The 26,387-nt window shown below is 46.8% G+C and overlaps 1 protein-coding gene across 1 annotated transcript in view; it reads left to right on the plus strand.

Moving 5' to 3' along the window:
• Positions 1-1,059: 1,059 nt before the first annotated feature.
• The window catches only part of NCOR2 (nuclear receptor corepressor 2), a 157,949-nt gene continuing 132,621 nt past the window's right edge, over positions 1,060-26,387 (plus strand). Inside the window, exon 1 of the mRNA XM_063315670.1 lies at positions 1,060-1,187. The gene's annotated coding sequence lies outside the window, so the exon portion shown is untranslated. The remainder of the gene's footprint in view (positions 1,188-26,387) is intronic.

The following is a 26,387-nucleotide window of genomic DNA, read 5'->3' on the forward strand; positions in this document are numbered from 1 at the left end:
GGCCCGCCTGCCTCGTTAAGCCGCAGCTCCGGCAACTGATGCGGAACCCTCGGATCACGCACGGGGATGCACGGGGATCGTGCACGTACGTTAAAGCAGGGGGCGACCTCTCTGGCTCGAATGCCCCGCCGGCCCAGCCGTCTGCAGCTCGCCAGCCAGAACTTGTACACCCCCCAGCGGGTCCCCTCCTGCCCCCAACCAGTCCCCTTGGCCTTTGCCCCCTTCCCCCCAAGCCCCCTCCCCTCCATCCAGGCGGGACTCCGCTCCCTCTGGAGAACCTTGGCTGCAGGGGGGGCGCAAGCCCGCCGCGCAAACCTCCCCTCCTTTGTGGGGGGGGCTGCTTCCCCACCCAGGGGCCCCTGCCCTCCTCCCCCCTTCCCCAGCTGCGGCGGCGGCGGCCCCTTTAAGAGCGGAGCCAGGCTGCTGCAAGCCCGGCGGCTGTTCGTCGGTGCGCCCCAGCCCGGGCGCTGCTGCTGCTGCTGCTGTTGCGGCTGCAGCGGGGGGGGGGCGCGCCTGGCTCGCCGCCTCCTTCTCCTTCTCCTTCTCCCCCCCGCATCCCCTTCCTCTCCCCTCCTCCTCCTCCTCCCGCTGCGGAGCCCGGCAAAGTTGGGGCTTTGCAAAAACCGGTTTGCAAAAAAGCGGAGCCACCGCAGGCTCCGGGGCGCGCGCGGCGGCGGCGGCGGCTGCTGCTGCTGCTGCTGCTGCTGCTGGGGCCGGGGCCGCCGTGTCTCCTCCTCCGCCGCCGCCGCCGCCGCCGCCGCCTCCTCCTCCTCCGGCTGGAGCTTCAGACATCTTAGGAGAGGCGGAGGAGGAGAGATTTCCGGGCCCCCGAAGTGGACGGAGCCTCCCCGCCAGCGCCGGGCCGCCGGTCGGATTTGCGCCCCGCGCCGAGCCGATGGGAAGCCGGGCGCGCTCGCCGCCGCTGCTCCTCGCGGGGACCTGAAGGGGGGCGGCGCGCCGTTCCTGTGGATCTGCTTTTTTGGCTCTTCTTGATTTTTTTTTGCAATCTCCCCCCCCCACCAAAATATATCCGCTCCGCCGGGAGCTCTTCTCGGATTTGGAGACGTCTGGATGCGCACCAAAACGGAATTATTATTATCGTTGTTATTATTACTACTACTTAAATTGTTATTTAAAAAAAGAGGGCTCAGCCCCAGCGGCCTCCATGGAGCGGCTCGGTCAGTAAGGTAAGGGCGAAAGCCGAGCGGGCCCCCTTCCCTCCCAAGCTCACTTTCTCTTTGTTTTTGTTGTTTCACTCTGCCCCTCCCCAAAAATAATATTTAGCGAGGCTTAAAAAACAATAAGCAAACAAACCGGAAAAGGCGGTGTGAGATCGATGGTTTCTGCCCTCCTGGGGGAAAAAAAAATCAATGATTTTTGCTTGCAAAAAGCGGTGGCTCCTTTGAAGCGCTTTTGGGGAGGGGAAGGGAGGGGGATGCGCGTCATTTGCAAGCAGGCGCCCCCGGAAGGAAGAGAGGGGAGAAGAGGGCAAACGGGGCGTGCAAACCACACGCGTGTACGCGCGCACGTGTTTTGGGGGGTCTGCACGCAGCGGGAAAACACGCTTGTTTTTTGTAGGTGTTTCTCCCCCCCGCCCCCCGCCCCCCGTGGCCGCCCCGCCCGAGAGAAGAGGAAGTTTTGTGTAGACTCTGGCTGGGTTTGGATGGCTGAATTGTTGAGTAATTTTAATTCATACGGATGCCTGCCTGTTAGCAAAGAGAAGACGTGTTTCTCCTTTCAATTCCCCCATCCTCTGCAAATGCCTGGCTTGGAAAAGTTCTGGAGGGTCTGGTTGGGCGCAAGGCTTAATCCGGGGCTTACCCGCTGCAGTGAAATCAGCGCTTGTGCTCCATTGCACTCGGAGTTAAGTGTGCCGAGAGTTGTGTGTCTGGGATGGGCCTCCTGGTAGCAGCCACCCGGCGCCTGGAAAATCTTGCTGGATGTATTTGACCCAGAAAGCTTAACCGTGGTTAGCTGAGCCATGTTCTGGGTCGACCAGGCATGAACTGTGCATGCACGCTAGTTGGCACAGTGCTTCAGGGTGGCTGACTGGTTTGTTCATGTGAGTGGGACCTCTTGTAGGGTTGAGCCAGTGGCTCGCAGCTCCAAGGGTTTACTTACGTGTAAATGGGCCTACTTGGCTGGGGTCAAGGAGTTGAAGACCATGGGGGCTTGCGTTTTGACGGCTAAGCATGGGGTTAGCATGAGAACCCAGCTTCTGTGGTTACTTCATAGATCAGTGTGTAACCTGCAGATGGGGCTTATGGAACAAACGATGAATCAGCTAACCCTGGTAAGCATCTTTCATGAACACTGCATAATGCTGCTCTTCAGGGAGAGGAGGTATTCACTGCAGAAGTGATCCACCGGAGAATTGGGCAATTACAACTTTTTACTTGGGATCCTCTGGTTGGGGGGTGGTGGGCTACAACTCTTAGCCAGGAAACTCCCCCCCTTTTCACCTTTCCCCCCCCCCTTTTAACCCCGGTGTGCCAGCTGAAACCCACGGCCTCTAGAAAGCGCAAAAACCAGGCACCGTTCGGATTGGCAATGGGAGCGTCAGATCTGTACCATCAAAGCTGCCCTGCCTTTCTTGTTCTGGATGATATTTAATTTTGTCCTTTTTTCGTCTTTCCCGGCCCATGGGTCTCGGAAACGTTTGTCCCTGTCGCTGGTGGTTTGTGCCTCCCCTGTTCGCTCCTTGCGTAGGGTGGTGGAGAGCTGCGGAAATGCTTCGTTTTCCTCCCCATCGCCAACTTGCGATAAGGCTGCTGGGAACTGGAGTTTGTGAGAAAACGCTGGGTGTCCGAGGCTTGTGTTTGAACTGGCATTAGGACCGGGCTGAGCTGAAGTTCCTGCTTGCCCTGTGGCTTGGCAGCCAGTTCTTGGGCCTGCCCTCATTTCTCTATAAGATCTTGTGCAAAAAAGTACATTTGGAGTTGACAAGTGGAACGCGAATGGCTGAGGTTTGCTGGGTTTCCACGTTGGCTGAGGGGGTGGGTGTGCACCCATCTATTTTGGTTATGATTTTAAGTTGTAGAGTAAAGGCATTACTGTTAGTGCTTCATTCCTTTGTGCAATGCCTAGTTAAAGCAATATGAAAAATTCAGCTGTGACTCCTATGCCAAAATGCTTTCTGCGTTTTAACACCACACATTTCCCAACCTTTTCCTCCTTGCATCTGTGAAAATAACCCTTAAAATTATATAGTGGCCAGAATTCTGGGAGTTGAAGTCCACACCTCTTAAAGTTGCCAAGTTTGAAAAACACTGCATTCAACAATCATGTGGATGCAAATGGTGTCTAAACCACAGCTGGTTCACGCAGAGTATGCCAAGCCCAACCAGGTTGAATAGTTGGGGTGCAGGTTGAATCAGGACAGGGCTTGAAATGGCTGACCTTTGACCCTGAACACAGGTGGTTTTCTTCCCCAGGTGTGGTAGGTGGGCACAGTCTGGCCGCAAAATCTCCGCTGTGTTTGGAGCTGGCTCTCCCATATCTGGGTTGAGTCTTCCTATTTTGCTAAAGGAAAACAAACCCAGATCACGTTTTGTAATTCCTCATCTGCTTTTACGGGTTTGAACTGACGTCTGTTCTCCTTTCGGTTGACCGGTTGCCAGAGGTGAGAATTGCCTCTGAGTGGACTGACCAATGTTGCGGCTCAGAAGGAGCTGGCCTCCAGTGTGCAATTTTGTGCAAAGGGCGTTGGTGGTGGAAGCCCAGATGGTTGATTCTGGGCTCCCAAAATTGATGGTTGGGTCAGGATGTGACTGATGAGCCCTCTCCCTGGTCTGGACCTTCCCTGTTTGGAATAACAGACTTGGGTCCATGTTCACCACTGAGTGGGGTTTGGTAAGTCTGCTCATGTGCTCACACACAGCTTGGCTTGGAGGAGTAAGTTCAGGGGAGCAGACGGCTAAGTAAATCCAGAGAGTGGAAAGCTTCTGTAGCTTAGAGTTAGACACCAGTTCGCACATGGTGTTGAGTCCTGGATTAATCATGCTTTCAGTAAGCCACATTTAGCTGCACTTGCGCAGTGCATGAAGCCCAAACACCTCCCCTCTTCAGAAGACTCAGGCAGGAATTTTTTGGTAATTCTCTCACACTCCTTTGGACAACTTTTCTGTCCTGATCCCAGTTTTGCAAAAATGCACGTGCTGTTCTTTTGACCATCGCCCTGCCAAGACCTGCATCTGTCAGATTCCTTCTTGAAACGATGTTGGGTTAATTACTACTTTGAAAAACTGCCTTGTTTTTCGTTAGCCAACCACCGTCAAACTTTGCGCCCGAAGTAGAGAACTGGAGGCTTCAAGGAAGATGGGCAAGGTTTCAGCGTACGTCCAAGAGGCGTTTGGGACCTTAGGGGGCCAAGGCAGATGCTGTTTTCAATCAAGTATAAATCACACTTGGACATCCCACTAAGCTGTGACTGAATGGGACGCGGATGAGCTGAAGAGTTCAAAAGTTTTGACTTCCGACCACCGTTGACTATCATGTTCCATGAATGGCTTGTCAGAAGACGTTGACTTTGCCAATTTCAAGTCGGCTTGTTTCAAGAACCCTGCTGTAATCAATCAAGTCTTGGTGGCTTTTTGGGGGAGAGGGGGTCATATAAACCAAGCCACTGTAAGCCACAGTTTAGGGCTTCATGCACTGCGCAAGTGCAGCTAAATGTGGCTTACTGAAAGGACTCAACACCATGTGGGAACTGGTGTCTGACTAAGCTACAGAAGCTTTCCACTCTCTGGATTTACTTAGCCCTCTGCTCCCCTGAACTTACTCCTCCAAGCCAAGCTGTGTGCGAGCACATGAGCAGACTTACCAAACCCCACTCAGTGGTGAACAAAAAGACAGCTCTGTGGACTTGCGGTGTTTATTTTGCAACCCTTAAAAATCAAGACAGGTAGAAGAACATAATATTAATAAAGAAGAATGTGGGGTCCTGAGCGTGCTGCAAATTTAATTGCATGATTAGTTTTATTGAAAGTCTGGATGTAACTGATAGTGATACCCTCTCCCTTGGCTGGGAATAATTCCTGGCAATTTGAAACGCTGGTTTGAGTTTCGATTTCCAGAAGTTTGCCATCCTTGCTGAGAATTTTCTCTTACTCCCGACTCTTTAGGCAATAAAAAACACTATTTCCCCCCCTTTCTTTTCCTGTAGTTTAGGAAGGGAAACGACTCCATGTTTGCGGTTTAGCACAAACGCTTGGTTGATTTATTATTTTGGGGTTTTGAATTTTGGGGAGGTTGCGGAAAAAAACGTCCAGCTGTGGTTTGTTCAAAATTAGGACTTTAAAGCTGGTTTAAACTAACCTTGATTGCTGCTGAAACCAGAAGATCTGCATGCCAGGTTTTACTCTGTTAACCGTGAGAATCAGCTTTCTTCTAAGTTAATCCCCAGATCAGTGGTTGGGTTCACACGTGGGAGTAAACTGTGGTGTCCTTAGTTGTAGTCTGTGGAATAAGCCGCAATTAACTGGGTACACACACTGTGCTAAGCTAGAACATGGGAACAACAGAGGATCAGAATGAATTGCACCATGTTGTTCTGGTCTCTTCCCAATGTTGCCGAGCATTTTTCGTCGCTTAATTCTCCTTCCTGAAAAGTCCACTATTGTAAATGAGGAAATGGTTTGTCAATCCCGTTTTTCCCTATTCCGTTTTTTTAATTATCGTCCCCGGTTACCAGCTGGTCAGGTAGTTCCAATTAAAAGCAGTTGGAACATCTAAAACAACTGGGAAGCGAAGAATATCAAATGAGGAGTCTGCAGGGATATATAAATACTTGCGCCTTCAATGGATGGATAGGGGTTTGGCCTCAAACACGCTTGCTTTTAATTGATTCATTAACAGACTAAAATATTGCCGTTTTGGTCCCTACAGAGGTAGTACCTGGAAGCTGTCTAATTGAGGTAATAACTTCCCTTTTTTTACTCAACAATGCAAAACAGCTACTTAAATGTTGAAATAAACGTTTAACCCTGAGCCAAGTTAATGAGACATCCTGCTTAGAACTGACGGAGCCAGTGAAGTGCCCAAGGCCATCGGTACGGTGTATGAAGCCATCTTTTGACTCAGCAAGACCTAAAAACTTGCCCCAGGAACAAAACCATGACTCTCTCTTTTGCAACACTCTTCGATATCTTGGTTGGCTTGTGCATTCTGGCTTGTTTTAACCCTAGCCCTTCAGAATCCAGGTATATTCTGGCTCATGTTTAGACTGCGTCTGTTTCTGCTGAGTCTTGGGTGGAAGACAAAGCCAACTGGGAAATGATTGAACAAGCCATAATTCGTTGGCTTGTCTGTGGGGCTGGCTCGGGAAGGCGTAAATGAAGCCAGTCCTGGTTTGCTTGACAAAAGAAGTCCTGCACTGCATTATGCCCAGCTCCAACGAGCTTTGGTTGTAAACCCTTGTAAACTGGGTCCATCTGTATAAGCTAGAACACATATGTAAACTTTACATTTGGTTTTTGTTTAAATTGAACAAGGTAAAGGTAAAGTAAAGGTTTCCCTTGACGTTAAGTCCAGTCGTGTCCGACTCTAGGGGGCGGTGCTCATCTCCGTTTCGAAGCCAAAGAGCCGGCGTTTGTCCATAGACACTTCCTCCGTGGTCATGTGGCCGGCATGACTACACGGAACGCCGTTACCTGCCCGCCGAAGCGGTACCTATTCATCTACTCACATTGGCATGTTTTCTAACTGCTAGGTTGGCAGGAGCTGGGACTAGCAACGGGAGCTTACCCCGACATACGGATTCGAACCGCCAACCTTCCAATTGGCAAGCTCAGCAGCTTAGCGTTTTAACCCGCAGCGCCACCGCGTCCCTCTAAATTGAACAAACAAGGGTTAAATTATGGCTTAGTTAAACTCAGCGAGCATCAGCTTTACCAGTCCCTTTCTTCTTGCCCCATTTTTGGTCCTCTTCCTCATGACATTAGACCAGTGTTTCTCAACTTCGGCAAGAACTCGCCAAGGTTGAGAAACACTGCATTAGACTAATAACTTCAGCCATTGTTGCAAGATTATGTATAAGATATTAGATATAAGATATAGATATTAGTGTGTTAGTTTCTAGAATCAGCCGTGATCAACGATGCAACCTAAGTGAGCAAAAGGCGTGGAGCTTAGGGTTCTCTTGGGGTAAAAAATATATTATTCTTAGTTCTGGAATCCAGACCCTCCCTGCGGTGAGGCATAGTTTACTTCTGGTGTACTTTAAAAAGCATACAAACTCGACTGCATAGTTTGTAAGGTGTGGGTAAGGCCTGCGTGTGTTAGAGAACCCCGCTTTAATTGTCTGTTTTGTTGCGTCTCTGATCTCATGGAATGTTTGCCTTTGAGCTATTCTTCGTTAAGAGAAAATAGTTCAGATGGCTTAGTGGCATTAACCTTGGAAGGGTGCATACATCATAACTCTTGAGAAATGTTTGTTCTCCCCCCACCCCCCAGCCAGCCCACAATCTCCCCTTGCGCATGGCTTGTATGAAGCATATTTCTTCCTGTCCTGAGAAAACAACTCATAAGTCCCTTGTAACATTGGCTTGCAGGCCAACTCTGGAGTGTGTTTACATTGCACACAGAAGCACATAAATTAACCACCTACTTTTAATCCCAGTTTGAGCTCAGCCTGGGCTGTCTGTTTCTGAGTGTCTTGCAAATCCAGAAAATTGGGTGCATTGAGTCAACCGTGATTAAACTATGGGTGGGCATGTTGTATAAGGGTGTGTAGCTCAATGGGACAGCGTATGGATTTGTGCGCTGAAAGCTACATGCAGGACCTGAGCTGGAAGGAAGGCTTTCACAAATCATGTGAAACTGACAGCTGGTAGTGGATTCATTCCTCCTGCCAAATTTTGCCCCTCTCTTGTCTCAATGGGTTGGATCCAGTTGGAAGACTGGGCCGAAAGGGAACATTAGAAGCTATTATATTTAGCGAGGAAAAATATGTAGGACACACAGGATGGGGGAATTCATGGCTGGGGAACACTAGATCTGAAAAAGACTTGGGTGTGGTTGTTGACGAGCTGAACATGAGCCAGCAGTGTGGAACTACTGGTCTAATGCACTTCTGGGCTGCGTTAGAAGTATTTCAAAGACACATGAAGTCATTGTTTGACTCTACTCATCAATGGTGAGATCCTGCTTGGTGGCCTGTGGCCTGTGTGTCCTATTTCCAGCAGGAGAAGGAGATGGATGGGTTAGAGAAGGTTCAGATGGGAACAGTGAAGATGATACATGGCCTTGAGAACATAGGCTGGAGAAATGGGGATATTCAGTCAGAAGAAGAGAAGACTAAGGGGAGACATAATAGCCATGTTCAATTCCATAAAGGGAAGCTACAGGGAAAATGGTCAGGAACTCCTTCCATGACTATGGAAACTAGGACCAGAAATAGTTGTAAGTTGCGTCTACTGAGATTTCATTTAAATATAAGGAATAGATTGTCGCTTCTCCATCTCTGGAGGCTTTTAAGAAGAAGCTGGACCACCACCTCTTGTAGATGGTTTAATTGGTTTTCTTGCAGGTTGCAGAAAATTGGACTAGATGATCCACGTGATCCCGTCCAACTTTGTAGTTCTGTGATCACATTGGCGGTCAGGTGCTCCTCAGTGTTGTCTCCTAAAACTGAGTTTTAGTTCTCCACGGGTGGAACCGGAGAACCATGACTTCCCAAGTTATCGTTCATGGAGACCTCAATCTGGGGGTGTGGTGCCATGTCCCGGAAACTGCTTCCCGGAATCCTTTGCGGACTTCATGACTTCTGGGACGCGGGTGGGGAGGAGAGTCTTCAGCAGAAAGGTGGGTGCCTGAAATCCAGATGATCTGAGGAGGAAAAAAAACAGCATGAGGCCTTCAAAACCCAGTTGCCAAAATTCTGTCCTGTGCTTCTCGTTGCCTGGGATCCAATTTCTCTATCTTGTCTTTTTGCCAGAAGGCTCCTTTGGGTGAAAACAATTGAACGTTTTATTTCCCAAAGCCCTGACATAGATTTTCCTGTGTTTCCAGGTCAGTGCCTTTCGCTCTGCGGGTTGAACTTCGCTGACTTGGTCTACTGGATTTCAGCAATGCATTCACCGACTGTCTCTGTAGTCAAAATTGGGCAGATAGACAGGAAAAAAAAAAGATGGGGAGGAAAGATGAATTTTATGTTGCTTGAAGAAAATGGCTCTTGGTGACTGTTTTTTTGAATTTGATTGCAAAGGAAGCTAAACAGACTGGCGTGATGCTGTTGCTGCTTCGTAAACTATAATTAAAGAGCTTGGAAATGAGAAGCCCACTCTCCTTTCTGATGCTAAGCCTAGTTTGTTTTAGCCATTGTTTCCTGGATAAGCTGATTCACACATTGTTCCATGCTAAAAACCAAACAAGAATATCATGGCTTACTGTGCCATAGCAGTATGCATGACACAGGTTGCGTGATTCCTTCATTTATTAGCTAGCTTGGTGTAAAAGCATTGCCCTTCGCTTGCCCTCTTGGCTAAGAGCCCTCTGTCTAGTCCTTCCCACATCTTATAATATGGCAATAATACAGGTAGTCCTTGCTTAACAACCACAATTGGGACTGGAATTTTGGTCGCTAAGCAATGCGGTCATTAAGCAAATCCAAACCGATTTTATGACCTTGTTTGCAGCGGTCATTAAGTGAATCGCTGTGGCTGTTAAGCGAACTATGTGGTCGTTAAGCGAATCTCGCAGTTCCCCATTGATTTTGCTTGCCGGAAACCAGCTGGGAAGGTTGAAAATGGTGACCGTGTGTCCATGGGATGCTGCAACGGTTATAAATGCAAACTGGTTGCCAAGCGCCTGGATTTTGATCACATGACTGTGGGGAGAAAAATGCAATGACAGTCGCAAGTGTGAGGACCGGTCACAAGTTGGTTTTCTCAGCACCATCGTAAGTCCGAACTGTCGCTAAACAAATGGTCATTAAGCGAGGACTACCTATAATGCAATCCTACCTGACAGGAGTGTTGTAACTACCGAGAGGTCTGCACAAGAAACCATTTTGAGCACTTAAGAAAAGGAGGTTGCATAATAGATAATGAATATACATCTTGGGGTGCATTATGGCCAAAACTGCTGCCTGTCTGGTTTTACAGAATGTTTTTAAAAATGGCCTTTCGTGTGCTTGAATTTTAAATCATTGGGCAGGATCAACTCAAACCGGACAATAATTTGATTTGGGCTTTCTGTATAGCTTCCTCTTCTGGCCTTCCTGCTCTCAGCTTCTTCAGAGGTTGGGATCAATGGGTGTTAAAATCCGTTTACCTCTGTGCTGGAGAATCAGGCAGTAATATAATTCTCTCTGTTCTTGGTTGTGTGACTCAGAAACAGAAGTATTGGATGCAATGTATTTATCCTTTTTAAAAAAATTTAAAAGCAACTTGACAGGACTGTATAGCCACCTGGGATTTTGTAGCATGGTGTGAAAGTACATAAGGGGAAACGTGACAGAGACTCTACCAGGCACGGTGCAAAATGTTGATAAGAGGACCCTTTGGGGGTCTCTCGTAATATTAGATCTCAGCGTTGTTTTTAAAAGCCGAATCCAAGCAGATTTCCCTGCACAGCCTGTAGCTGAACCATGGAACTTCCCCCTGTGGTGGTGATCCCCAATTTACGTGGCTGTAAAGAGGAATGGATAAATTTAATGGAAGAGAAGGCCATCAACAGCCAATAATTCTGATACCTGTTTGCCCCCTTCAGAGTGATAGACCTCATGTCTTGCATCCCAACTCTTGAGAGCAGGACTAGAGGAGAGATGGTGTCCTGTTGGTTTGGTTCCTGGTTGCAACAAGCTGTCACCGCCTTATACATGATGCTGGACCTGATGGGTTGTCCGCCTGCTTCAGCAGTTTCTTCTTAGGATTTTAAAGACCTGGGGTATTCCAAAATGCAAAGAATGTCCTCTTCCTTCAGAAGATTCTGTGTGATTTGTTCCCCTCTTTTGACTACCCCTAGGACATCATTGTCCTTGCAGAAGCAGTCTCCTGCAGGTCTGTTAATTGGTCTGGTTGGGATGGGGTGTACAGTATTTGCTTGCCCCGTTTGAGGCTGATGATGGTGGCTGTTGTGTTGTGTTGCGTTGATGATCAACGTTGTGTGCAGTTGATGATAGAAGGGCCAAGGCTGGGGTTGAGATACTTGAGCTAAATGGGTGGAGGTCATTTGTTTGTTAAATGCACAATCTGTTGGTAATCTCAAAGGCTTGGAAAAAGAGTTGTGGATGAGCAAAGTTGATTTGTTTAGCAAATTCCCCTTTAAGGCTGCAGGAAGCTTGTTTTAGCTTTCTCGGAGCTGCGTTTTTGCGGGTTTCGATTGTATGTGCTTGTTTCAGCACAGGGGGATTTCCTGGCACTTGATCAGTCCATGTTGGTTTGGAAGTGTTGGTGGGCCATGGGCTTCTCCAGACAGCCCCAGCCTTCGTGAGTCTTATTTTCAGCTCACGCATGGCCTTGGGTTTTGCTCATCTCCTGATCTGTAAAGAAGAACGTTGAGTACAACAGAGGATTTCCATGGGTTGCCACAGGAGGAGAGGGGAATGGTGATGGAGTTGGGAGTTCTAATTCTGCATTGGGCTTCGTTAATTTACTGCTGGAATTCGGGGATGGAAGCAAATAAAGAATCCGGTTTGCATGAAAGAGCTTACCTGGGATTCTGGATCTAGACTGGAGAACCTAGAAGGACCCAGTAGGATGAGCAACTTGGATCAGTTAGGGTTGGTGTAGTTATTAAGAACTTGGCCTTTCATCTTTGCAAAGGCAGTGACTAGGTATAAGGGTTTTTAAGTTTTATTTTAACAAGGCTTAAACACTGTTGTAGCAAGTTGTAGAACTGGCCTAGTGAGCAAAATGTGAATACAGATCAACTGGAAGGTTCTCTGCTGGTGCATACCGTTCCAGGGAAGTGTATAGAGGGCTCTCAGCCAAGAGGAAAGCTGGGCAGGAACCCATTACAGATGGAGAAATTCCCGTCATCTTTCATCATTGACCATACTAAGGGTTTCCAACAACTGTTGCCCATTCCTGACGTAGATCTTGGCATTGATGGGATCAGCGTTGATGGGAGTCTGTTCCCAGTTTGGCTAAGCGAACTTGAAATAAAGTTTTCATGGAAAATGTGGACAAACTGGGATCCCACCACATGACTAAACGATCTTGTGGTTTGTAGCCCATGGTTTGAGGCGGAGCATGGCCAACACTTCTCCTGATGCTATTGATTTGTTAGAAACAGTGCTTGTGGCCTAAAAGTAGCTGAGAAATATAATAACTAAACCTTCCTTTTCTGAACCAATTATTGAAGTACGCATCTTCTATTGTGGATTATCTTTTTTTTATTATTATTGAAGTTAAATCCATTTGGTTAAGTCCATTTCTCGGCCAGGAATTCTCCACTGTACAATTTGGAGTTGGCTCTTGGAAACCCATTTCTGCAAAGAGATGGGCCTGCAGCGAGGATTTCACAGAAGAGATGGTTTCTGATGCCTTAGGATTGGCCTCCTTAGAAGCACGCCAGCCGTATTCCCATTAAGTCTGGGCAAGTTCATGACAGTGCACTTGGCTTGGAAAGGGTCCGGTGCCATCTTGCATTTCCTGGCCCTTACCCCAGCTGTGGAAATTCTTTTCTTGGGCAATCTTCAAGCTGCACAGCTGCCTTTCATGTATAGGCAAAACATTAAACCTGTCAAAACGGGAAAGGAAGGAACATCTGGATTTGGTTTAAGCCTTTGGGTTTCTTGTGATCTTCTGGTTTCTTCTAATCCCCGTTGGTCCTCCTCTTTGGAAGCCCTTCTGAGCAGTGGACCTCATTCCCCTCTTTTGTAGTCATGCATTCCACAAACTAATTATGACTTGCATACATAATGTCTGCTCTCCTCGGCTGGGAATTGACGGAAAATCACCTTAGTAGGATGTTTCCAAAAGCTGGTATTACCAAGGAGCAGAAAAACATCTCCCCTTGATGTTGGTAGTTTTGCAAAGCTCTTTCATTCGCTCCCATGTCTTCCCTAAGCTGAAATGCCTTAAAAGCTTTCTGTGTGTTTGTGTGTTCGTTCTGCAGAAAGATACCCTTTTTCCCTTGTTCTGTAACTGGTTCTTCCTTTTTTTCCCCCCAGCTCTGCAGGATGCTTTCAGAGATGAAACTGTTCACATGAGCACATTATTCTAAAAATGGCCACACTCTGGTTTTGTTGGATTTTTTTTCCAAATTTGGAAAGAAGACAAACCCAATGATGCTTTAGTGTGATTTTGACATTGAGAATTATCTGATTAGAAACAATTTGCTGAAGGTGGTACAGCTGTAAAAATACGTTAAGTTATCTAGATAACAACATGCTGGGTCAGAGGTTTTGAAACTTTCCAGAAGTTACCCAGTTTCCAAAATGTCTTAATACGGCTTGTCCGCCACTACTGAGCATTCTTGATGAATCATCTGGAGATCTTGGAGGTGGCTTCAGTTTCCACAGCTCGTGAGTACACCTTCCCAAAAAACTTCTCCAAATTGGGTCCCCTCCAGGTGTTTGCATCCCCCAGATGCTTGCATGCCAGATGTTTCTCTTCTATTGGTCCCCTCCAGATGTTTGGACTTTAACTCCAAGAATGCTCAGCAATGGTCAAGCCAACAAGGGAGAGGTAGGATTTGAAATCTGTGCACCGGAGGGACCCAGATGAATGGATAGAGTCCAGACCCTTTCCTAAAATCCTGCAGAGCTCAGAAGGATCAAGGAGAGAGAAGGACGTCTTTCGAGACAGAACTGGTGTTTACACAAAATGCTGAGCCATACAGGGGTTTATGTGGGCTTGGCTCCATATGTTGGGTGAGCCCAGCCATGGTGATTTATAAACCATAATTTACAACTTGTATGGCCCCAGAGAAATGTGGTTTATTCCATCAACCATGGCTTAACAAACGATGGCTCAGTATATTGGGTAGAGTTTTGCTAATTGTTCCGTGAGATTAACCTGGCACAAGAGTTAAAATAAATCCTTTTTAAAAATGTGTATATTTCACCCATTTGCAGAATGGAGATGGAGGCAAAGTTCAGGTACATGAACATTTTTTTTTTCCCTTCCTGGACGTGCTGTTTTGATCAATTGATCTACGCAAATGCCTTAACCAACCCGACCAGTTCTGGGGTTTTTCCAGTCTCTCGAGCACAATTTGGAGGTTTTGCATTGTCTCGGTGCATTTGCAGAGTTGGCCCAGAGAAAGAGGGTGTCTGGGCGGGCCCGGTTGAAAGTACGCCAAAGCGTTTGTCTTGTGGCTGGTAGTTGGGGCCAAGTAAATGGAATGCTCTTGGTACTTCCAGTTCTCATCTCCAATGTGTGTGATTTAGGTTATTTTTGATACTATTTTTTGTGGCTCAACTTTGTGAGCTACCAAGAGTCACGCAGGTGGGATGGGCAGCTATATAGAATGAATGAATGAATGAATGAATGAATGAATGAATGAATGAATGAATGAATGAATGAATGAATGAAGACCCTGCTTGGGAAGCAAATGCATCTGGGGTGGGTGGGTGGTTTTTTAGAAGCATTTCTTCAGTCGTAGTCTGATTGAGAAGGATGTCGGGAAAGAAGAGTTAGCCCATGGATTCTCAGCAGGAGACCCTGTGTCTCTGCATGCTCTCCATTCTTTTCAGTCCATTGCACCCCTTAGCTTCAGTTTTAACATACTGAGAATTGGGTTCCTCTCTACTAGGCAGAAGCTGTGTGTTGCTTTGGTCACTCAAGTGTTTGCAAGTTCAGTAGTTGGTCTTTTGCATTAAACCTTAAGGGGTTTGCTTGTTTGTACCTTGGACTGTTGTGTAAACCCTCCAGGGTGTTTTGGTGTGGGACGGTGTGTGAACACAGCCAGTTGCGGTTGATTAAACGAACCCTCCCTTTAACCCCAAAATGGCTCGGGTCTCTGGTTCCAGTACGGCATTGAATCTGCAGCCGAGATATGATGCTAAGCCAGGGCTTGTTGAACAAACTGCATTGTTTGGGTGGGTGGTTCAACATAGGAAGCCGTAAGCCCTGTCTGCCTCCCTGGAAATTCAGTTTTTTTTTCTCGAGGCGGCCTTCAAATACACGCGCGTCCACGAAGAATAAAACATGAGCACCTTCTTGCTTTTGAGGTCTATTATCTTCAAGGATTTTTGTTGTCTTGAAGGGGTGATTGTCCTACGTAGTGTGTGGTAACAGTCATCAAGTCTTGTCACGTCAGCCGCCTAGTCCCCGAACCCATGCTTTTAATTTCCCAGGCTATAAATACAAGGGTGATCTGCTTCTTCCTATTTTTTTTTAACTGTTGGCATCTCTGAGCTCCGCTGGGACATGAGAGAATCCCTTACGGATTATGGTGGCTTGCATCATGATGCGTCTTAAATTTGGGCTGTAGGTCTGGAGATTGGGATTATGTAATATGGAGGGGGGGGTCAGGGGGGGGGAAAGGCCTCCTTGCTAAAGTGGGGTATGTGGGATGAGCCTTGTTCTTTGATATCTATATTCTGCCCTAAAAACACAGCTCTGGATTTTCATTTTCTTGCCTTCGTATGTACAAACTGGAGAGTCTGTCTTCTTCTCCAGGAACGGATCAATAATATGCTGTGTAGCCCTGATCTGGACGTAATTGCTAACATCAGCTGATGTCAGGAACTGCCATATATATATATGTATGTATGTATGTATGAAGAGAACTTGCTCTTGACAGGAAGTTTAGGAGCATTGTGTGCAATGTTCTGCAAGAGGAAAGGTGGGTTTTGACAGCTCGGCAAGAGTCCTTCTCCATTGCATTTTTTAAAAAAAATTATTTTTGGAAAGAAGAAGAATGGTGGTGGCATCTTTTGGAGGTGGCGGTGAACGTATGTTGGTGGAGTGTGCAATTTCCAGAGAGAGAGAAATTACAAGGCAGGAGGAATTGTAGGACTGGGGGACTGGGAGTTTCCGATTTCATCCAAACGCCTGCGAACGAATTGCAGATGGCCGTTGGTGAAGCCACCATCCGATTCAGGGGTGAGAGAAGAGCTGTTCTTGCACGGTCTGTGTCTGAGTAATGGGGCCGGCAGATGGAGCTGGATCTTGGCGCCCGTTTGCTGTTGTGTAATTTTTGATGGAAAGTGACAAATGCAGGAAATGGGACTCTCAGATGCCAAAGGAGGCGAGGGGAGGGCGGTACAGTACTCAGGTTTTGGAGCCGTTCATGGCTTGGGGATGCTTCAGGTTGTCCTCTCCAAAGGGGAAATCATGGATCTGTTGAGAAGCCAACTCACTGATGCTGGGTGATTTAGGACACTTCATTGGAGGTGTTCAAGATGTTGTCTGGCTTGGGATCTTCCATCCAGCGGGGTCTTCAGGAGGGGGTCAGAAGAGGCAAGATGGGAGATGATGTCTTGGGAGGCCAGACCCACATCCCTGGGCTGTGTCTACCATATTGCTTTTTTTGACCTCCCCCTGCAGACGCCGCAGCTTCTATCAGCATTGGACCTACAGCTGGTCAAGGGACCAAGTTCACATGGTCAGGGAGCAGCTTCCCATGACATCAAAGATGACGCAAAGCCCATTCCGGTGCAGAAAAGGACATGCAAGTTGGGAAAAATAAAATTGGGAAGACTCAAATAGCGTGGTTTACTTCGACAAGAGGAAGTAGATTAAAAGATATACAGTGGGGGACAAAAGATGCTTTCTCCAATTTGGCCGACGGGGCTAAGGGTGGTGGCACCCAGAAGGCCATCTGAACATGCAAAGCGCTGTAGGGTTTATTTGCCGTTGTGATGTATTGTGTTTGTTTATTTGCTACCCAGGGCCAGGCAGTGTATACGTTTAGTAAATTATTCATTATGATAAACGCAGGAATGTGCAGCTTCAGAGGCCCCCCTCCTGACTTTTTGGAGAGGCCCAGAAGTCCCTCTGATGGCGCAACGCTGTCATAGGAAGGGTGTGTGTGGCTGAATTCGGTTTTTAGCTTTAGACGGAACTGGAAGGGGTATGGGGACCCCCCCCCCCGATGATCCATTTCCCTATCCTTTAACCCCCGCCCCCAAACCTTGACAAATGGGCTGAAAAGGCACGGTTGAAATTTTGGCTAGGTTGCATTTAACAGTCTTGAGTGATGCAAATGGGGTGCTGGGTGTTCGCCGGCTGCGCACCCCACTTCTAGGATGATGGCTGCGGTTCTGGGGGGGCTGATGAAATGAGTTTGGGTGACATCATCCCTCACAGCCCACCCTTGTGAGCCGAGTCCTGCCCATTGGGGGACATCAATCAGGATGTAAACCTGGTTAAGAATCCCAGCTCACCCTAATCCATGCAGGAGCTTGGATGAGAAACACAGCTGCAAAACCAAGGGAATAAGCTAAGATCCCTGCAACTGTGGGTTGTTGTTGTTTTTTCATTTATTCCTGGTGGGCTGCTTCTCTTTTTTCCCCAACACTTTTTCTGAAGGTTGGATTTCAAGCGAAAAGGCATTGCTTTTCCTCCGCCTGAGTCTTGCGGATGGGCGGGCCTGGCGGTCCCTTGGAGAGCGCGGCGGTTGTGAGGTTTTGCAATGACTGAAAAATGCACGGCAACGCTCTGCAATTGAGGTCGTCCTGGGGGATGTCTGGAGGGGCAGTAAAACCCAAGGGGGACCCCCCCGGTCTCCCCTTGTACTTGGTGCCGGGATAAATCATCATCATTCATTTGCTCCTTGACTTGACAGGGCAATCTGATCCTTGGAAGGTGGCTTTGATAAGGGCAGGCTTGGTGGGGGGGTCTGCAAGGGGGGGACCCAAAGGCTACATCACCAGAGAAGGAAAGGAAAATCTAATTTTAAAAGGGCAACAGGAACTTGGAAAAGGGGGTCTTACGAAGCTCTTAACGGCTGTAGACCCAGCCTTGCACCCTTTGCTTGCTTATTTATTTATTTCATTTATTTATTTATATAGCCACCCATCTCGGACCAGTGACTCTGGGCGGCTAACAAGAATTAAAAAAAAAAAACAGTCAAACAATTAAAACGATCCAGAAAATTAAATATAAATACAGCCGAGAGATCTTAAAATCCATTGTTGTCAGCACAACCATGAAACGGGGGGCCCTTCGCACACTCACACTCGGCTGCCTTGCACAGAATTCACCGACGCAGGGAAGGCTTCCCAGGGCGTCCCTCTGTTCGATATTTCTGCCTGCCCGCTTGCTAATTTCCCGTTATTGATTTGATCTATATCCTGCCTTCCTGCCCTGATGCGGCGAATAAAATTAAAGGGGAAAAAAATGCACGGTGCAACAAAAGTGGAGTATTGCGAATACTAAAAGTCAACGAAAGGTGGTACAGATGCAACTTGGCGAGTTTTCTGTGTTGAAAGAGCGGGATGTCCTGTGCATCGTAGCCCCTTCATGTAGAAATCTAGCAAATCAGTGGACGGATGCTGAGAAACATCCCTCCCCCTCTTTCATGTGCTAGGTTTATGTTTTAAAAAACAGATTTCTTAGTTCAGTTTATGTGGTTCTCTTTTTTTTCCCAAGGATTTCCAGGAAAAAGTTGCCCCTTCTTAAATGGGGGCCCTCGGGGTGGACTTGTGAAGGCCTGAGATGGGTGTGGGAAGAAGAACTTAAAAAATTGAGTGGCTAATTTTAAAAAGATAACAATGGGGGGTGGGGGGGAAATCAAAACATTGGGAGAAAATTAGAGGAAAAGGGGGACATTTCCAAAAATTCAGGACATGGGAGTGAAATCACTGCATTTCCAAACTCTGCTAACCAACAAACAATTGTTCTTTTTCTGTCTTTTTATTCACAGATTTTTTTCCCTCTCTATTTTCTTTTTCTTGTTTCCCTTCCCAGGGGAAGCCGAGTTTTTATTTTCAAGCAAGGCAAGGGGGCGGAAGTGATGTTCTTGAGCCCTTGGCGTCTCGGCGCACAAATCTATTTCTTTTTTCGGTTGCCAGCTCGCCTGCGTCGGGTGCTTTGTCTAACGTAACTGCAGAGCACCATGATGGCTTTTATTTTTAGCCCGTTCTGCACCAATAATTAAGTTGTCCTTTCACCCCGGCTGTCTCCCGGCGGTGGCGGGTGACGCGTCGCTAAAGTGAGGTTGAAGTGTGGACAGTGGAATAAATGAGGGTTGATTTGCTTTCTCTGATGGATGGCACTTGCTTCTCAGCCCCCACAAACCCAGGGCTGGATTTGCAAAAGAGGATGGCAAATGGAAACCTGGTTCTGCAACAAACCAAGTTAATTGGACTAAAAGCAGAAGAAACAGAGAGGCCCATGAGTGGGAACAGGAAAAATGGCTTGAGCCACATACTGGAATTCTTTTGCTAAACTCTGGGATTTATGCCAAGACCGAGTTGCTGTTTTAGCTTGATTTTATTCTGTGTCTGCTTGAGTGGCTCTGTCTTTCTAGGAAAACTTTAGTTACAGGTAGTCCTCGCTTAATGACACAATTGGGACCGGAATTTTGGTTGCTAAGCGAAGTGGTCATTAAGTGAATCCAACCTGATTTTACGACCTTTTTTGCAGTGGTTGGTAAGTGAATCACCATGGTGTTAAGTGAACCAAGTAGTTGTTAAGTGGACGCTGCAAAATGTGAACTGGTTTCCAAGTACCCAAATCATGATCGCATGGCCAGGAGGACGCTGCGACACTTGTTAAGTGTGAGGACCGGTTGTAAATTGTTTTTTCCAGCACTGTCACTAAACAAATGGTTGTTAAGTGAGGACTACCTGTAGCTGATATATTATAACTGCTGTGTAGAATATCAGAAGCCACTTCTTCGAATCTTTTTTCTGTTTTTCTTCAACTTTTCTTTTTTCTGGCACTTCTTGCTTCCTCTTTGCTTTCTTTCTTTCTCTTTTTTCTTCCTTATTCTTACATTAGTTTTTACCTTCTTTTTTAAAAGTTTTTTAAAAATATAAGTTTTTTAAAAAATCATATATTAAAAAAGAGAAAAGTTTAGCTAGTCGAATTGACCCATAGGATGATAGGAGAGGTAAGGCCTGCGGGGTGAAGGAAGGGGAATTTTGAGAAAAGTTTATTTTCAGCCTTGAAGGGGGGAAAAATGACCCAGTAAAAATGTGTTCCTCTTTTAACGGCAGATTTCCTGGGTTTAGGATTTCTGGAAAGCGTAGAACTGTCAAAAATAATTAACAGGGGGATTGGAAGTAAAGTTGTGTCTCTCTTGGCCGGTTGAAGTTCCTTTTCTGCTGTAATTCCAGCCCGTCCAACGTGTCCTGGCGTGAAGCACGTTCTTTCCTGCTCCACATGGCGGAGTAAGCTGCTGCAGTTGTGCAAACCGTGTGCAATGAGGGGGAGGGTAGCAACCTCGCTCACCCTCCCCGCTGCATGATCCCTGCATCAGCGAGTAGCTGCATTTTAATACTGCTTTGAGGATTTGCAGATTGGGGCAGAATCTGGATCCAAGTCCACTGACATTCTTTTAGGCTCATGCTAACACTCTAGGCAGTGTTTCTCAACCTTGGGAACTTTAAGATGGGTGGACTTCAACTCCCAGAATTCTCCAGCCAGGGATTCTGGGAGTTGAAGTCCACCCATCTTAAAGTTCCCAAGGTTGAGAAGCACTGCTCCAAGGAGAGTAGGTAACTAACTTAAAGAAAATCTTTTTTCTGTTCCAGTCGTCTAGCCTTCCAGTTGTGTGTACAGGTAGTACTCACTTAACAACCATTCGTTTAATGATGGTTCAGACTTACGACAGTGGTGGAAAAACCGACTCGTGACCACTCCTCATACTTACGACTGCAGCAGCATCCCCACGGTCACACGATCACAATTTGGGTGCTTGGACTACTTCTGATTTTCTCTCCAACCAGGTGGAGAACAGGTGCAATAGGCCGATTTTATTTCTGTTTATTCCCAGAGATTTTTGCAGGGACTTTGGCCCAACTTTCCTTCCAAGCCAGAATAGGCGGTTCCACTTAAAACACACACACACACAGACACACATGCCTGCCCACACCAAATGCCAAATTGATGCAACGCTCAGGTCTTACCCTGGAGATAAAAGAAAATGATATAAAACTCGCTGGCGATGTTTCCTGCTGCAAACTGGCTGCGTTCCTATCAGCATCTAGATTGGTTGGTGGTGATACAGGCTGAGAACTTGATCCATTGGCTTCTCTGACGGTGGATCGGAGGCGTGGGACCGGCAGCCTTCCAGATGTTGCCAGTGCCCAGCTTCTGGCATTTCTCACGGATGACGAGGCCTCTGGGATCAGCAATGCCAGCCGCATCAAGAGATTGCAAACTCTTTAAACCATAATATTGCCTAGTCAATTAAGGGCTCTGAATTTTGCTTAACCCAATAAGAAGGACAACTTGCAGCCGATCTGGATGCTGTGATTGTTCCTGCAATTAGTGCCTCTCGTATCATTTTCTGCATCAAAGTGACCCCCCCCCCAAAAGAAAGAGATGATCTCTTTACACTCATAGAAAAGCAATCAACTTTGAAAATAAGATGGTCTCCCCTTTCCTCTGGGCTCCGTTGAATTACAGGGAGGGTGCAAGATTAACTGGATTCGTCGATTTTGAAAATAGAAGGATTGATTCGACCAACCATCAGAACAACAGGACCAGAAAATTGCACAATAATCTGGCAGAATAAGCTAATAAATGGTAAAAACCGCATATAAAAATCTAGGTATGCAGGGATCTTCATTGGCCCAGACCTAGTGCAGCGATCATTGTTTGTTTGTTTGTTTGTTTGTTTTTCAAATTTTGCTACCGCCCATCTCCCCCAAAAGAGGAACTCTAGGGAGAGTAGCTAACATTAGTTTTGCAATTTCATGGCTGCGACCCAAAATTTGGCTACGCGATGTGTAACCTTGGGCTTGTTGTCAAGGGGAAACTGGCATATGTTCCAGTCAGAGGGGGATTTGGGATGAGAGATTGATCGCTACCTTGAGCAATAGAACGAAACATGTTGGGTTTGAAAGTAAAGATATTGTCAGTAAGGAGGGAAGGGTGCATTTGATTTTGTTTTTTGAAAAAAAAAAATGCTTGTGGAAAGTACAGTTCAAAGGTCACCTCCATCAGCAGAAGAGCCATCAGAAACAGGGGGACCCACTTAGCTGTTACAACCTTTGCCAAACACCTGTATACAGGTTGTCCTTGCTTAACGACCACAATTGGGACTGGAATTTCGGTTGCTAAGCTAAGCGGTCGTTAAACGAATCTGACCCAATTTTATGACTTTTTTGTGCTGGTCGTTAAGTGAATCACCACAGGTGTTAAGTGAACTGCGTGGTTGTTAAGCAAATCATATGGTTCCCCATTGATTTTGCTTGCCAGAAGCTGGCTGGGAAGGTTGAAAATGATGATCATGTGACCAGGGGATGCTGCGATGGTCGTAAATGCAAACCAATCGCCAAGCACCGAAATCGTGTTCACGTGACCGTGGAGATGCTGTGATGGTTGTAAGTTGATTTTTCCAGCACCGTCGTAAGTCTGAACTGTCACTAAATGAATGGTTGTTAAGTGAGGACTACCTGTATACAATAGTTTGCTTAAATTCTTACGTTGCACTAAACCAGGAAATTTTCTGGTTTCGGTGACATCTGACACATGACCCCGTTCAATTCTGGCTTAGCGTTACCTCTGAACCATGCCACTTTGGCTTCTTCAACAAACAGTGGTTTAAACCAAGCCCTGCCTTAGCCTTCTGCGTGAGCATGACTGGGAAGTGCTGTCCAAGGAAGGCAAGATGAGTTTGGGGTGCCCTTTTGGTGATACTTGTACATAACGGGTACCAAGTATTGCCAAATCCTTGCAGCCACCGTCTTGCTTTTGTTGACCGTTTTTTCAAGGCAAAGTTGGATGGATTCCCAACCCGGTAAGTAAGTTTGTGGCCCTAAATCCCCTCTCCCACCCCCTTCTTTGCAGGAAGGGAATACCCCTTCGGGTGGCAATAGCAGTACATTATTACTATTATTTATTAAGAATAATATTATTTATTGTTCACTTTTGCACCTTGTTCGTCAATGAGTCGGTCCGCAGCCTGACAGGTTTGCAGGCCTTTTATCCGTGGATGTTGATGTGTCGCTGTGGGGACCCCCTGCCAGGGATTTATCGGAAGCCTCCTCGTATGAGGCATCTCACCGTCCTAGTTTCCCTCTCTGCAAACCGCCTTGGCTGGCGCTGCCTTAAAAGCCATTTTTTTGCAGTGCCCGCGGGTGTCTGGGATCCAGCACCGGGTGACCTTTTGAAATTCCAGCTTGGCTCAGCAAACCAAGAAAGCAGGCCGCCTCTCGTCCCCGGCGCTTCCCCGGCTTTGGCGAGCGGAATTTAAAAGGCAGGATGGATGGCGCGTGGTGCAGCCTCTGCAGAAGGGGGAATGACGTTCTGGAAAGCCATCCATGCAGGAAGGAAGCTGTGGCTGGCCAGCATTTACTTTGCTGGTCTCCCTGGTCTTTCCACTGCAGGATGTCTGATTGTACCACGAGGTCTTGTTTTAAGAAATGCTGTCTTTCCTCTGCTGCGTGATGGGAGGGGTCCTCACGAGTATTTTCTCTGCGACTGGTGGCTTGGAGAGATGTAATGCTCCCCATAGGTGACTAGGAGAGTGCTACGTTCACACCTCTCTTCCGGGCTTCTGGTTCTTGGAGTCAGGCTTCCTGTATTTTCTTTCACTTCCCTGCAAAACAGGGAATTCGGCTGGTGGCTTAAGGCCTTTCCCCCCTTCCTCTATTATTCAAGCTAACGTTCTCCAAACCTGGGTATTCTCCAAACCATTGTGCAGACTGGAAACCTGGATCCACGTGTAGAATCAAACGCAGGACTCAAAGCGAATAATCAAGGCTATGTCCTCACTTGTTTAGCCGCGGCATAGTAGATAAACCACAGTGAGCTTGATTCTTCTTGCTTAGCTATAAACCATGATCTACAAACCACGATGGCTGGGCTAGAAACCATGATTTACAAACCATGATGGCTGGTAAGCCATGATTTAAAAACCACAATGGGCAGCTTGGCACAGCCCCCTCTCCCAACCAACCGCATTAGGGCAGGATGCGAACCCGCTCATCGATTGATTCCCAGACTCTGCGAAAGCAACATTGGCTTAATGTGACGGGCAATCAATAGCCCCTTCCTATTTTAATCATTTTCTCCTGATATTTGCAATTGCTTCCTGCCATTTTAAATTTAGTTGGCTTTTTGGCTGCGGGAATCAGACTACAGGATGTGCGTTTCCGTAAATCAAAGCCGCGGTGGTGTTCCTCCTTGCCAGGAGCAATTTCGATTTGTTGATTTTTCTGGGTTTTTAATCACATCCATTTTTAAAACACGCACTGCAGACGGGCTTCATTCTTGGCTGGGGCGCCCTGCGTGTCAGACGCATCGCTCCTATTTTTAGCCCTCTTTAGCGAGGCTAAATTGGGCGCAGGGAGGCCTCGCCAGCAAGATATCCAAGAGAAATGACTTTGACGTCCCCAGCCAGTTTTCTGTTTCTGCAAAGCGTGTTTATCCATCTTTGGCATGATGATGATGATTTTTTTTTTTTTTGTCTTGTTCTCATGTTTTCAACAGAAGGCAAAATGTGCTGCCAATCGCGGCATGGGATGTTTTAATCTTCCCCCACCTCTGGATGAAAGAGAGGGGATGTCAAAATAGGTAATTCTCTCAACGGGCGTGCCAGAAAGGTGCTTTCCCCAGGGTGATGTCCCTCAGATGGGCTGCACTACAATTCCCAGCCTTCCCAGCCGTAAAGGGTCGTTCTGAAATCCTGCAGCCGAGGGCAGGATGTTAGGGCCCTGACTGGGTCTGGATAGGGTTTCCCAACCAACTTTTATCTAAACCTCTCTGGATAGTTGGATGTGTACGCTAAAAAAAAGTCATGCTTTGGCAAAATGTGGCATCGTGACTGTTGCCCCTGGAAAGGTTCACCCTTTGGCTGGTGTCGCCCACGGCTTGACTTTGATGATTGGCCCTCACACCCTTAGCTGGAGACCAATTTGGGTTTTGCTTCTGGGGCAGGGGAGAACTCTTCCATTTAAACCATGGTGTTCTAATCATTTCAATTTCTCTCTCTCCCTTTCGTGTTTAAAAACTTGTTTTATCGCTCTCTTGGGTGGCACGCACAACCGAGTCGTGCAGTTGGTTCTCAGAAATTGGGAACAGCGATTTCCTCCTAATTCTGGGGTAATTTCTCTGCCTCTTTTTCATCCAGCCCCTCCTTCTCCAGATGTGTAAGATTGAAATTGGTTTCTTCCCATTATTGGCTTCGGGGGGAGGAAGGGAGGTGCCCTGAACTGACGTCATCGTTCATTTCCTCTTCTTCTGAGCCAGTATTTTGGTGGCAAACAGGGGTGGCTATCAAGTGATAGAATAATAGTTGAAATAACGCACGAATAAGGCCGCTGTGCTCATCAGCTTTGAAAAGGGTCCTTCTCAATTCAACAGGTCTTAAATGGCCTTTAGCTTTACCTCTGAATGAATTTATTTAGCAGTTCAAAAATTTGCTTTTAGTCATGGTTTGTAAGAGTGGCTGATTTCACACTGGGCGCAAAGCTGAAATTTTGTGGACTATGGTTTGTTGAATCTTTGAACAAACTGTTGTTTGTTGAACCTCTGTTCTACCTTCACACTTAACCCTAAGCTATCAACTTTGCAGACTTTGCAGACAAAAAGAACTTTGCAGTTCACACAACACGCCAACCCCAAAGAAACTACAGGTAAGCCTCACTTAACAACCATCATTTAGTGATGGTTCGGACTTACAACATTGCTGAAAAAGCTGACTGGTCCTCGTAGTTACGACCATTACAGCATCTCTGTGGTCACATGATCACAACTTGGGTGCTTGGCAACCGGTTTGCATTTATGACCTTCGCAGCATCCCATGGTCACATGATCTCCATTTTCAACCTTTCCAAACAGCTTCTGGCAGCAAAATCAGTGGGGAACCGCATGATTTGCTTAATGACCATGTGGTTTGCTTAATGCCTGCAGTGATTCACTTAACGACCAGTGCAAAAAAGGTGGTAAAATCAGGTCGGATTTGCCTAATGACTGCTCTGCTAAGCAACTGAAATTCTGGTCCCAGTTGTGGTTGTTAAGTGAGGACTGCCTGTATGATGGCTTAGTGAGGGGTGTGAAGCCAACCATATTTAGTAGCATTACTTTTTGCTAATGAGGATAAGGAAAAGCATTGTCTCTCTCTCTCTTGGAAAAGTTTTTTTAAAACAACTTGATTTCTACAGCCAAAATGATTTTCTTTACAGATGTGAACAGCTCAGAGGTCATCTGCAAGCTTTCTATGCCTGCGCGCCGGAAGGGCATGACTTTGATTTTCCTTCTTAAAAAAAATAACTCAGCAATTTTGTACCCTGGGTGTTTGTGCTTCTTCCGCGCATATTTATCTATTAGAAATGGCATGGTACTCTTTGCGGCTGTTCAGATCTGCCCTTAGGA

This window comes from Candoia aspera, chromosome 15 (genome assembly GCF_035149785.1).
Source record: "Candoia aspera isolate rCanAsp1 chromosome 15, rCanAsp1.hap2, whole genome shotgun sequence".
Classification (NCBI taxonomy): Eukaryota; Metazoa; Chordata; class Lepidosauria; order Squamata; family Boidae; genus Candoia; species Candoia aspera.